The sequence below is a fragment of the Saccostrea echinata genome, unplaced genomic scaffold (genome assembly GCF_033153115.1).
Source record: "Saccostrea echinata isolate AGI-Se365-2 ecotype Australia unplaced genomic scaffold, CSIRO_AGI_Sech_v1 ptg000032l, whole genome shotgun sequence".
Classification (NCBI taxonomy): Eukaryota; Metazoa; Mollusca; class Bivalvia; order Ostreida; family Ostreidae; genus Saccostrea; species Saccostrea echinata.
In genome coordinates, this window is record NW_026889781.1 from 3,574,054 (window position 1) to 3,587,871 (window position 13,818).

General features: G+C 32.4%; 1 long non-coding RNA gene across 1 annotated transcript; it reads left to right on the plus strand.

The window, feature by feature from the left end:
- Positions 1–8,337: 8,337 nt before the first annotated feature.
- LOC133197954 (uncharacterized) lies at positions 8,338–12,495 on the plus strand. The gene is made up of 3 exons (XR_009722463.1): positions 8,338–8,427; positions 12,217–12,271; positions 12,404–12,495. It is a non-coding gene; the product is annotated as an uncharacterized LOC133197954 (long non-coding RNA).
- The last annotated feature ends 1,323 nt before the right edge of the window (positions 12,496–13,818 follow it).

Genomic DNA, 13,818 nt, shown 5'->3' on the forward strand with positions numbered 1-13,818 from the left:
GTCTCCTAAAATCGATAGGCCTTTCTTCTGTCATTATTATACAAGGTGTCTCGTAATATCTTTACCATTGAAAATGATATTAAAATGTATCAAAATAAATTATTTCCAAGGTCTTCAGGATGTCTTTATTGTTAAAATATTTTTATTCGTTGTTTTTTTTAAATATCAAAATCATATTAGACGGACAGCTAGATGGACAGAGAGAGAGACAAACATACGAGGGGGAAACCACTAGCCCCTTCCTGTTTCACCGGTGGGGAATTAATAACCAGGATATGACCAACAAATCTTCAGAATAAACTTATCCCGTGGCTTAACTCTCTTACTTGTGCTTGACCACCTGATCTGTGCGTAGTGGATTTTAATCAGCTGTATTCGTCCCAAGGTCTTCATTTTTCGACTACTTTTTTGTGAAATATTTTGAGTATTAACTTAGAAACATATGGTTTGTAATGGAAACTCAAGACCATTTATTGACTTTTATTGCTGTTTTTCTGTTATATAATTTTTGATTTATTTGTATGATTTTCGTTGAAGTTGATGTAATTTGTCCTATCATTTTTTTTTGCAGATAAACAAGCATATTGGGTAATATCTATACCTGTTATTACTCCTTTGTGTGAGATTGTGCTGCCACTAGGGGTAAATGCTATATAAATTTTGTAGAATTTTTATCTTAAAGACGACTGGTCAACATTTAGTTTTGTTAAAATTTGGTCACTGGCACTCAGACAGAATTACATTAAGAGATCAAAATTAGAAATTTTTCGAAATTACAGCAGGAGCATTTAAGTGAAAAGGATACTTTTATTGACAAATGAATTGCTTGTCCCTAGAAGGGATCTGAATGTTGCAGGAAGCCAAAAACAGTCAACAGATCAACCGTCGTAGAGAGATCCTGCTGATATATACGATACTAGCAATAAGCAAACATAATGTGCATGAGAAACTCATACGATTCGTGGTTGTAAGGATTAACACTTTTGTATTAAAGAGCCAGGTACATTAGTAGTGCAATTCGGCCCTTCTTTGAAAATTAAAAATAATCATAAAGAAATGACTTGAGAATGTACACTTTATAAACATATTGATAATTCTTATCTATCTTTTATAGTTTAGTTGCAATAACTCTCTGAAAATGGGATATATTTTATTGCATTTAACCACTTTGAGCACTATGACGTCATTATTGCCGTCAATTTTGAATTGTATTTAAAAAAAACAACGTTTATGTACCATTGTATTTTATACGTAAAAGATGTTAAACTTTTTACCTATATTGTATTGTTTATTTACTTCAAAGAAAATATTGCACAAAAAGAACGTTTTAATTGAAAGAATTTATGACCTCGATTCATCTGAATATCATATCTCAGTCAAAACTGCTTTTCTCCACATTTTTTTTTTTTTTTAATTTTTTTTCCGGAACGTTAAATAAAAGATAAACAATGCAAAAAAAATCATTGAAATTTAATTGTATTAACAAACAAAAACAGTAAAATATAACTTTCTTTAGCATTAATTTTGACCTATTTGCACTTAGGTTCAAAATATAATATTACAATACCAAAAATAGCCCTTTTCGAGATTAATAACAACTATTGAAAACAATATTAAATTATTCATGCAAAATAGAACAATGGACAGCCAAAAAAATGAAAAGGAATTATATAATCAGGATTTAATGATAATACTAACAACTCAGGCACGAAGTATCGGGGGGGGGGGGGGGTTAGGGTGCCCCCCTTTTTTTAAACATTACCTTTTACTATTGAGCTCACTGAAAGGCTATAAGCTTCCCTCCCCTACCGTTTGTTGCAGCTTAGTCAAAATCGGAGTTTTGTCGTAATGTATGAAAAAAAAAAATGATTGTGGAAGAAGTTGAGAAGTCGTCCCTCACCAGATAGGATTTTCGAGTTTGATTCTGACCCCCACCCCATTTTTTTATTTAAATCGATACTATGTGTCTGCAACTTAAGATATATCTAGTAAAGATCATTGACTTTAGAATCCTGAAATTCTAATTTACTCCAAGGTTTGTTTATAGTAAAAAACATATTATAGGTTAGAGTCAGAGGTTCTAGGAGACATGCCTTCATCATTGCCACCAGTGTTTTCTTTTAATATACGAGGGCCTTTCAAATTGATCTTTGCATCTGGACCACTGACAAAGGTGTCAACTAACGAAGAATAAATTAAAATCATCTTCCTAACTTCCTCAGTGATTTTCAACAATGAAAAAAACCCAACTAATTTGACTTTGATTTTTATAATAAATAAAAATAGTAATCTGACTTTTGTATTTTGATTTTCATAACAAATAAAAACACCATTGTCCAAAGACTTTTGAACAACATTTGTATACAGCATTATTGACACGAATGGCGCACCTTCTGGTCCAATGGACCTTCTTGGGCCTTTCCGTCAAGCGGAGGGCCCGAGATGACGCAATTGATTTTATATCTTCAAAATACGTATATTTGAATGTCAACCTAATATAGTTACATATTAATCATAGTTAAAATTGTTTGTGTACAGAAAAAAGGTAACGACATTTTAAATTAATTAACATGTACATGAAGTTTAAGGAAAAACAAATGAATTTTCAATTAAGAGCCAAAGAAAAAAAGAATACAGTCTTTTTGTCACAAATGATATTGAAGTTATAAATTGTCAACAAGTTTATATTCGTTGATGCTATTAACGAAAAGCCTTTTTAGAATAAATTAGATCTACTATGCAACACGATTTCATCTTTTATACATCGACCTCGAATGGAGATGGAACATTAAAGTTTATATCAATACTCCTCAACATTAATACACGCATCAACCAGGTTCATGTTGAATTTATTCCTCTAGTGGTTTCAGATTTAGAACCTGTCTGTTGATCATTTGGGGACAAACAACACCAAGAAATTATAATTTGAAATCTGAGTATCTCAGTGACGCATTGGTTTTGAAAGTGCATGTAGGGAAGGGGGGGGGGGCAGCCTGAGATTTTTTTTCAGCTTTTCAACTTACCCGGAAGAAATTTGGCGAGCAAAAGAAAATGTACAAACTCGAAAATCCTATTTCGTATTTTTACAGACGTAAGTTTGAGATATATTACATCTGAGCATTGTTTTCTTTTACAATGAAATTTCTTAATGAATATTTTTTTTTACAAATGCTTGAATAAACAACGGTAGGTTTATAGTGAAATATCAAACGAAATACCGATATATGGAGAAATCTTTTGGCACGTCAATGTACTTTGTTAATGTAAACAATGACGACTTCTACATGGATATTTAGAGTTAGCTATACAACCTAGAGACAATAGGTTTTTGCCTTAAAATCCACATAAGATGTCTTTATATTAAAAAAAAAAAAAATCGTCAACCACAATAACATTTCAATTATACCCTTTTACAACACACTTTCTAAAATTTAGACGTTATAATATTAGGTATACATTGTACATGTAAGTGTGTTTTGCTTGTTCCGGATTGTCGTTGCCTGGAATGAAAACTAAAGTAAAAAAGGTGGTCGCGACAACGAATTTTGAACAACTGAATTATTAAATTAATTCTTTATATCATTTAGATTCTCTACATAGTAAGCATGCATCCTATTGTTATTCATTTTCTCAGAATATTATTAAAACACCCAGCTAATTCCATTCCCCTCATGTCAAGATCCATAAAGCAAACGAGTGATAGTATCAGAATTTTACAAAATTCACTGTGGCTGCAGCCCACGACCAGAACGAAACCTGTATAAATCAATCCCTTTTATGTTGAAGTATTTCTGGTTAAAATATTTTTGTGGCCGATGCTTGCGGCTACATCGAATTTTCCCAAAAACCGAGTGAAAAGTGAAGAAAATTGCTTGTTTTCCGGATACGGCATAGGTTTGGATACTACATAACAGCACACGAAGCTTGGATCTGCCCAAATAATTACATATACGAAGACTTTGTTTCATAAACTTTATAAATATAAATGGATAGTTGGGATACACAAACATATTTTTTTTATTTTTTTTTGCAGGGCCTGTTGATATTAGCTAACGTACCTGGCTCTTTGATTTTTTATTAAGAAGGAAATTGTAAATCAATCTTTTCACTTGGCTATATATAATTAGGTAGTCGAATTACAAAGACCAATCACACTTTAAATAGGTGTGAGCAGTAACAATGCATATATCAACGATGGGTACTATATAGTTAAAACAGAAAACGATATAGGTACATGTATATGCTATTACAATGGAAACTTAAGACCATTTATTGACTGTTGTTGCCTTTTTTCTATTACATAATTTTTGATTTATTTGTATGATTTTCGTTGAAAGTGATGTAATTTGTCTTATCATTTTGTTGCAGATAAATCAGTATTGGGTACTATCGGTATCTGTTTTTACTCTTTTGCGTGGGATTGTGCTGTCACTAGGGGTAAATGCTGTTTGTCCCAAGAACGGATCTGCATGTTGACCGAAACCGAAGACAGTCAACAGATCAATATACCACAAAACATTTTTCTGAACCTTATACTCGCTAGACAATCTTGGACAGTTTTTGTCAAGGCAAACTAAAATAATAATCAGATTCTGTACACCTACTTTTTCTGCGTGATTTTAATTTGGCTATGTACGAGTGAACTTTTTCTTCCGTTAGAGTGCATTTAATACATACAATAGTATTCCAAGAAAACCGTGTAATTTTCTACCAGAGGATTGAATAGAAAATATATTCGGTGTAAATAAGAACCCGTAGGGAAAAAAATACGCTTACAGTACTGTATATGAAAAACTTGCAAATACTTACAATACCCCTAGAATATTTTACGATACAAGTAATAAGCAAACATAATAATGTGCATGAGAAACTCATCCGATTCATGGCTGTGAAGGTGAACACATTTGTATTCAATTATTTTTTTTATTAAGAATGGAAAAATAATCCCGATAAGGAACCTGTAAGTCAATCTCTTTATTTGGCTGAATGCATTTAGCTAGTCGAATTACAAAGACCAGTCTCACTTTTAATAGGTGTGAGCCATAACTACATGTATACATATACCAATATGGTTAATATATAACAGTAATGGTATTGCTACATGTATATCTTATAAACAAGAGTGAATACAAATTAAAAGAAAATAAATTGAAAGGAACTAGAAGTCCCTAAAATCGATAGGCCTTTCTTTTGTCATTATTATATAATGTATTTCATAATATCTTTTAACATTGAAACTGATATCAAAATGTATCAAAATAAATTATATCCAAGGTCTTCATAATGTTCTATTGTTAAAATTTATTCGTTATTTTTTTATTTTTTTCATTTTTTGGTGAAATGTTTTGAGCATTACCTAAGGAACAGATGGTTTGTAACAGAAACTTAAAACCACTTATTGACAAAAGTGCATCATTTTTTAAAGCATTTTACGTCAAGCATTCTAATTACAGACTTTCGGATTCAAAATGTTGTAAAAATCTTGATATTGTATAGCAATTACTTTTTAGAGCCATATGATATATAAGGAGGTATCGTGATAATACATTTCATCAACTGTTCTCAAGCTGAAGGCCATGATGAGATATCTGTGCATCTACTTGTTTGTGAGTAATAATTCATTGTCATTTATTTGTCAAATTCTATTCCTCCTGTCTATTTCTCTATCATATAATGCATAGCGATTTTAGAAGCAGATTTTAAAAAAAAGTATGCACAAGATGAAATACCTCCTTAAAATTGGCTTAATGACGGCTTATGGTTGCTTAATTGCTGATTAAAGATCGTCTTTAAGTCATATTTAATCAGCTTTAAACTATGTTATAGTAGCATATGAACCATCACTAAGCTACCATTAAGAAATACCCAACTCTTTTAAGGGTAGGTGAAAGGTTGCTGAAAGATGGATTATACAGTCACGTAAGTGCTTAGAGGTGGTATATAGACTGTCTTTAAGTAATCCTTTAGCTACCTGTAATCCAGACTGATAGGTGCATAATGTACAAATTCCGTTATTCCTTCTTTAAACCACCCTTAAGCAACATTTTAAGACTTTTAGGCAACCTTTATACCATCAATAGACCTTTTCGCTAGGTAAATTATTGTTCATATTATTCATTTATTTATTTTGTCTCGCCATTTCATAATGTCTGCTTTACAAACTGGGAACTAGATTAATAATATTTGTTTCTTCTTTGACATAATAATTCTTGTTGATTACCTGTATGACTTCTTTTTTAAGAATTGATCGCGAATTATGCATGTAGTATCTAAGTAGTTGGCGTACATATACTTCGGATTCAAGGTCTTCACAGTTAAATATTGTAGGCCTATTGTCGACTCTGCCCGCTACCGTATACTGTTATTTATCCTGTGTCCTGTTGTGTATAAATCGGATCGGTAGTCACCTTTAATTCAAAAATAATATATCGATGTTTCAAAATATCTTAAAATGTGATATTAGGCCATTCTGATTAAGCTTTTTAATTTTTTTGAATAAGAAAAGAATATCCTTAAACATTTGTATTGTTATGAAATAAAGCGTAGTGAATTGTTACGTAACAACAAATTGATTAAAATTGTTCAGGATGGAACGAAAATTAATTATTTACGACCTTTGTTAATCTTTTAGGTAAAGATAATTAATTTTGTGGAAAAAAATATCATAAAAATTAGAGAAAGAGAAAAGAGTACGCCCTGATGTCAAAACAAAATAATTAAATGCTGTGTACATACAGTGTAGGTACGGAATTATTCAAAATCCCCAAGAAAGGGGAGAAAAAACGTTATCTTAGAATTTTACTATTGCAGTTCGGTGCGGAAAGAAGATTTCCGCATACGAGAGGAAAACTCAATGTAAAACAAAAATATGAAATAAAGAAATTTACATTGTATGTCTTTGTGGTTTGGTAAAAATGCACTGAAAACATGTATTTAAATATCTGATTTTTTTTTTTTTTTTAGAGAAAAAATTTTATGTAAAATATATGAGAAAAAGAGTACCATTCTTTTACATTGACGATGAGTTTACAAATATGTTAATTCTAAATTTATACATATGGCGAGAGAAAACAAAAAAGAAAATGAATTATATTTTACTAGTTTAAAGGTAAAGTTGGTCTAAAGATGGTGTAAAGACTGTTTAAAGGTTATTTAAAGCGGGCTTAAAGGATACAGGGTGCTTAAACACGGTAAAAGAAGTTTGAACATTTACGACGTGTAAGCAGCTTAATGTTTCCATATTTGTCAAGACTCTGCTCTATCTTATACACGTAATTTTCGTTCGACCCCCTTAACTACATGTTCACATTGAAGTGATTCAACTTTTTGCATTCATTCGTATTTTCCCCACAGTTATTCTTGCAACACTGTCGGAAAATCGCTGGAAGAATGACAAGCCCGACTTATGAAAGAAAGTAAAGTAATTGGTCTTCATGTTTCTTCCTCTGTGACGAAAGAAATACACAAAAAATTCTCCCCATTTTAATTTTTAAAAAATCTGTTGAAGAGAAAAAAATCCCCCACCCCCCAAAAAATATGAATAGTGTACGTGGTTCAATAAAACTGTTTAGAGACAGATTGTCCCAAACATGTTAGTATAGTATTTGATCTTCATAACGCATTCTGTTTACTGTACATCTTTTTTCCATGCGTATCTCATTGCATAATACAGTCAAATTAAGATTTGATGATTGTTTCTTCTATATGTGTTTGTTTCTATTACCTAATGCGTTTAATTGTGTTTAGTATTGTCAATTGTACTATGTGTTGACATATTTTGGTTGCTTAATTCGTCCTTTATATATTAACAAAAGACCATCCAATTCCACCTTGCATTTTCATTTGTGTCAAACAGAGCACCGCCTTACCAGGTATCCATAAACAACATTCTCTGTTTTACAATTATTGATAGATGTCTATATTGTGGTAACGATCCTAATGGCAGTCTTTTGGGATGCTTGCTTCGTGATCGGAAGGGTCACTATTTAATTTCCGTTCGCAGTTCCTACGCCTCTTTAAACGTAGGAGGTATAAAGCATGAAGTGACTTTCCATCCCAGAAGCCCTGCACTAAGTCATTGAGGTCACGTGTCATGGTAGTGTTTGGCATCCTACAGAACTTTCATTGCACAATGGCCTTAAATGCGAGTAAAGGTCTTAATTTAAAGCCCTACGTCGGTAATTGGTGACCTTTGTATGAGTGAAAAATTGTTTCAAAGGACGTTACACAAGAAAAAAACATCCATTTATACTGAGAATTTGAATCTATGTGTAACTAATAAAAAATATTCGTAACATTTTAACTCTCGTAAGATGTTATTAAATCTTCAGATCTGTTTGGAACTATACATGCCGATGTCAACAGCATCTGTAGCATGGAAAGAAAAGGTTTCCAAAGGAGAAGTGGACGAAAGTGTTAATCTGCCAGGTAAATATCATTTTAAAACCCTTCTCTCTCCTCTCTCTCTCTCTCTCTCTCTCTCTAGATTTCTCTCAATTTTACGGAAAAAAGAATATTATGGACCTTTTAAGGTTTTAAATTTGATATTTTATTTTAGTAGATATTGTCCTGCCACTAGGTCTGTTTAGGCGTAGCAGTTGCACATTACTTAATACATCTCTTTTTGTAAACATAGACAAAAGCTCTGTTATTGTTAATGTTTACGTTTTACTGCTTAGTATCAATTTGTTAACTTTGCATACATCACTTAAAATGACCTGGGAACACTGTTTTTGCTTTCTAACAACTTTACTCTGAATTTTCGGGGTCTACCTACTAGTCCGAAGTTTCATTAGTCCGATGGCGCATTAGTCCGAAGGTTCACTAGTCCGACGGCCCACTAGTCCGAAGACCCATAAGTCCGAAGTCCGGTTGAAAAAAAAAGGTTACAAACATTTTGTTTACAACAAGGAGCGATATATATTGCTTTTTAGAAATATAACGTTTTATGGAACGTATACTTTTGTTGATTATCATTATAGAATTTAATAAAAGTTGAAGTTCGCCCGGTTATATATCGATATGTAATTTTCTATTATTTGTTGGTTTTCAAATGTCGTTAACTCCGATTTGAAATATATAACAAATAATTTCCACATACGTTTTATTGAATTTTAGGCGTATGCTAGATTAAAGCTTTATAAAATTGACCTGGAGTTACATTATCTTGTGCATTTTTCGCTCGAGGGCTAGACATTCATATATACTTAAAGCACCCCCACCCCCACCGATTGTTTCGGAATATATCTAACTTTTACGTAGTGCACATAAGAACAGGATTGTTGTAATGAATTACTTTTTAGTCGTCTTAAAGCACTATGGATTTTAAATTTCAATTAATCAGCTCATGGTAAGCATATTATTTAGATTTTGGTCAAAAAACATCATGGATTGTTCAGGTATTCACAAATTAAATTAGGATTGCATAATGCATGCACAAATTATCATAACTTAAAATAAAACTTATTATATTCTATTCTATTTCATTCTATGCAGCATATCTTCATTTTCCCACAGCATTAAATTTCCCGAATTATTTTTTTTCTTCAAATTCTCCACTTTACTCATACAAATGTTTGGTTTAATGATAATTTCCCAACAAGCAAACAAGTTCAGTACTTTTTTTTTTTTAAATTTTGACACAAACCACCTTTTACTTACTTGACAATTTTTCGATGGAATATTAGTCACTCATCCCAATGAGAGTACATGGATCTCTTTTATTAAAATGTCACTGAGCGTAATCGTATACGTGAGACTTAGTTATTTATGCCATTTAACTTTGCATTATAACGATTTTCACCTCCCTATTAATTTGATCTTATTGAAAAGGAAGATCCAACGCAGGTACGTTAAGGCTTCCCAGAGAATATTGCAGTGTACTCTATGCCTTCACTTCTCTGAACTACAAATATATGACGTCATAATTGAAAATGACGTCAAGTCACTGCAAACTTGAGCTGTTATGATGGGGAGAGTGTCATAAACTTTACACCTTATTTCAATCTGCATATAAAGTGTCAGGAATGTAGTGTAAAATAAAGGTGTTTTAATCTTTTTTTTAAAAATCTTATATATATCCGAATAGTTTAGATAACTTTGCTTTATTACTCTTGTTTAAAAGTCAGCGTGTTCAAAATATATACGAAAATATACGTTTGACATTTACCCTTTTTTATACCCTTGGATAGAGGTAGAATTTATAATATGTGTATAAAAGAGCCTGGCGCAGTTGATTAATGAGGATTTATTTGAGATCTTTTGTGGAAATCTGTAAGAGGAGTTTCCTCTCTAACTAAATCTTGCTTGGGAAAAATGTCTGATGGCTTTGGTTTAATACAGATGACGATATTGAGTGGAAAATACCCTCAAATTTGTAGGTAAGTTGAGTTTATTGTGAAATATTTTGTACCAGAGGAATAGTATAACTTTTCCCAAGCACATTTCGGGTTCACAAGGATGCGACGAGTTTATTTATGTGACAAAAAGTTAATAATAATTGTGTTAATCACCTGCGCCTACGCGATTTATCTGAAACACTTCAAAAAAGTAGAAATGACCGTCACGTGATCAACGAGATCATGTGATATCGTAACAAATACGTTTATATATAGCCTAGAGAACTCGCTATATGAATTGGCCGTACTTAAATATATAACTTACAAATAAAAATAAAAATCGACCTTACAATGCAGTGTTATTTTTTGAACGCATTTAAAGCTTCGGGAAGCCTTAACATTGCTGCGCAGTTCCTCTCCTCGTTTGAGACTTTTTCCTTTTGTTTGTTTAACTTGTATATATACTCTCAATTTAATCCCCAAATAATGTTCTGGCATGTAGTATAAGGGCTGATTCAAAACAAAAGTCTCTATAACGTCTACCCCCACCTCCCACCCCTTCCCATTTTCCACGAAATAGGTTTCAGGATAAAGAACAGATACAAACATTTTTTTTTTTTCAATAATCAGCAGAATTTCTCATATATTTATATTTAATAGGTAACCAGAATAATGCCTTTCATGTAAAATGGCAGTATTATGCAAGATTTTGTTACGATGTTAAAAATGTGCAAAATTTTGGTTAGATTCTGATAGAAAAAGACAAAACTTCGCATATCTAAGCACCAAGGAAAACTTGCGATTTCTTCAAATTTTAGGGATTTATTATAATTCCTGTCATTTTTATTTAAAATCAGTCAAAAAATATATCAATCCCTGCATCAAATGTTTGCTTGTAGCACATATATCCTAAGAAGCCAATAAATGTTTTGTTTACCTGTAATATATATATCAGTGCTGTTCATACTGCATTTTAAATTATAGAGGCATCGAATTTCATTTATTTTAGATACTTCCATTTGGCTTTTTTCTTCTTTGACACGGGACCTCGGGTTTCAATGTCCCATTCGAAAGACCCGTGACTTTCACTCCTGATACCGATCGCTTTGTTTCGGAAAAATTCACTATCTATGGTAACGATTTTTCCTAAGTTAACGGCTTAGAATTGACGCATCGCGAGAATCAAACCCGGGCCTCCCGATCAAAAAGCGGGCGCCCTTCCACACTACCAACCTGACCGGTAAACAGAGGAGAAAGAAAGGGCTGAGATGCGGGAATATGAATACAAGGAAATAGTCTCAAATTTCTATCAATTTTTAGTCAGTATTTTGTGGTCCGAAATTCAACCCCAAACTACAGGGACTTCTTAAGATACAATATAGAACAATTGCACAGAGCAGGGCATTTTTAACTGTTACGGACTACATTGTGTTTTCTGACTACTGAATCTTCAGACTAGTGCGCTTTCGGACTAATGAACATTCAGACTAATGAACATCCGGACTAGTGGACCGTCGGACTAGTGAAACTTCGGACTAGTGGACTTTCGGACTAGAGAACCTTCGGACGACTGGACCGTGACAGATTTTCTATAATAAAGTATTAATAGTTTTCATTACCGCACAAAAATTACCTATTTTTCTTAAATATTAAGTACAAATCTTACTTTGCAAGAATGTGTGTCAACCAAACGCCTCCCGAAATTCGAAGTTTTGATAATCTCCAGATGAAAGTAGTTTTTAAGCGTGCTTCTATAGTACATGGGTCTGAAATGCTCTAGCGATATGTAAGTCGTGATACTATACCGAAAATGTTAAAAAAAGAGTAGTAACTTCAAACTTGTGTTGAAGTCCCTTTAATATAATGCTTAATTTTTCAGCCAATGGAGACCCAAAGTCAGCCTCAGACAGAGTGAGATCTTTGGAATCGTTGGAGTAAGAAATTGTCATATAGGCTTGTTATCCTAAGTTGAAAATTAATAAATTTGTATGAAATACCCTACCTTTTGAATTATTTCTTACGCTGAACATTATATCATACTGGAATTCACATGTACTGTGTTACAGGAATGTGAAGAGAAATTATTGGCACAATTGGCATCTTAAACACGTGTGGAGCGGAAGAGACTGATTTCAACCTGTGAATAGATTAAAGGAACAGATACCAAGACATCTCAAAGACAGTCTTTGAATTATCTGTATATCTCATCTATGAAATTTATATAAATAAATTCCTTTCTCATGTGTATTCACACATTATTCCAAAATAAACTTTGAATTTTAATAAAACATTGAAATCTCTCAAGCATAGGATCTAAAGGATCTTTATTAATATACAACGTCAAGTAGTGTATATGTTATGACAAAAAAAATCTTCATGTGAACAACCTTAATTAAGCTTGTATTTGACAAGGATACTTTGTCTCATTTTCAACATATGTCTATGTAAAAGTGGTCATAATCCGCATTCAAAGTCAATCTCTATATTGTACATATGATGTTGTCATCTTCAGAAAATATTACTCTTTCCTAAACACAAATCCATCTGAAGTATATCAAGAAACACGCGAGTCATAAAGAACAAAAGTTTATATTGATACCTTTTTCCGATAGTTACATTAGTATTTCATACAAGTAGAATAGTGGGTCAAATGTACAGGGCGTTTATAATATATGTGTACATTACAACAACTGTTCAAAGTGGTATAGAATACAACAGACTAGATTTATTTATTTTAGACGATTTTATTAATTCGAGAAACTTAAATTCAACCGCCCTTAAGTTTATCCATTTGTAATGTTATTGCGAAATGCTTTTGATAGCATGTAAACATAACTTTAAAATAAAATTGTTTTTAAATTGTGCCTTTCATATACATGAAATGGCGTGATGCATAAATTTTTGCCATGTCTGAAATTCAGAAAACTGCAGCGGCGTCTGATTTTTTTGAATGACGTGTCCACTGAATACAAAAACTTCCGACATGCAATGGCCACTTCTTTGAAAAGTGAGTTTTGGGGAGCAAATATGTATTGATTTTTTTTTAATTAAAACAACATATTATCAGACCTCAAGTTTACCAACAAGTTTACCAATTTACCATATCGTTTACATGAGCACATTGGCTAGGAAGAAGCAGAAATAAGTTCATTATTAAACGGGGGGGGGGGGCGCACTCTCAGAATGCTTCCATATCGATATTACTAATCAAGGCTTTGCTTTCCTCAAACAGAAGAATTTTAAAGATTTTCCCCCTATGTTTTTCTATGTAAAACTATGATCTCTCGTTGTGGCCCACCCCTACCCACTCTAAATTTGGACAAATTTGAATCTATACTACCTGAGGATGCTTCTATAATAATATGACTAATCATGACTTTGATGTTCTTGAACAGAAGATTTTTTTTCAAGATGATTCCTATATATTCATATGCAAAACTTTGACTCTCTTCAGTGCGCCTCCCAACCCCTGGGGTCATAA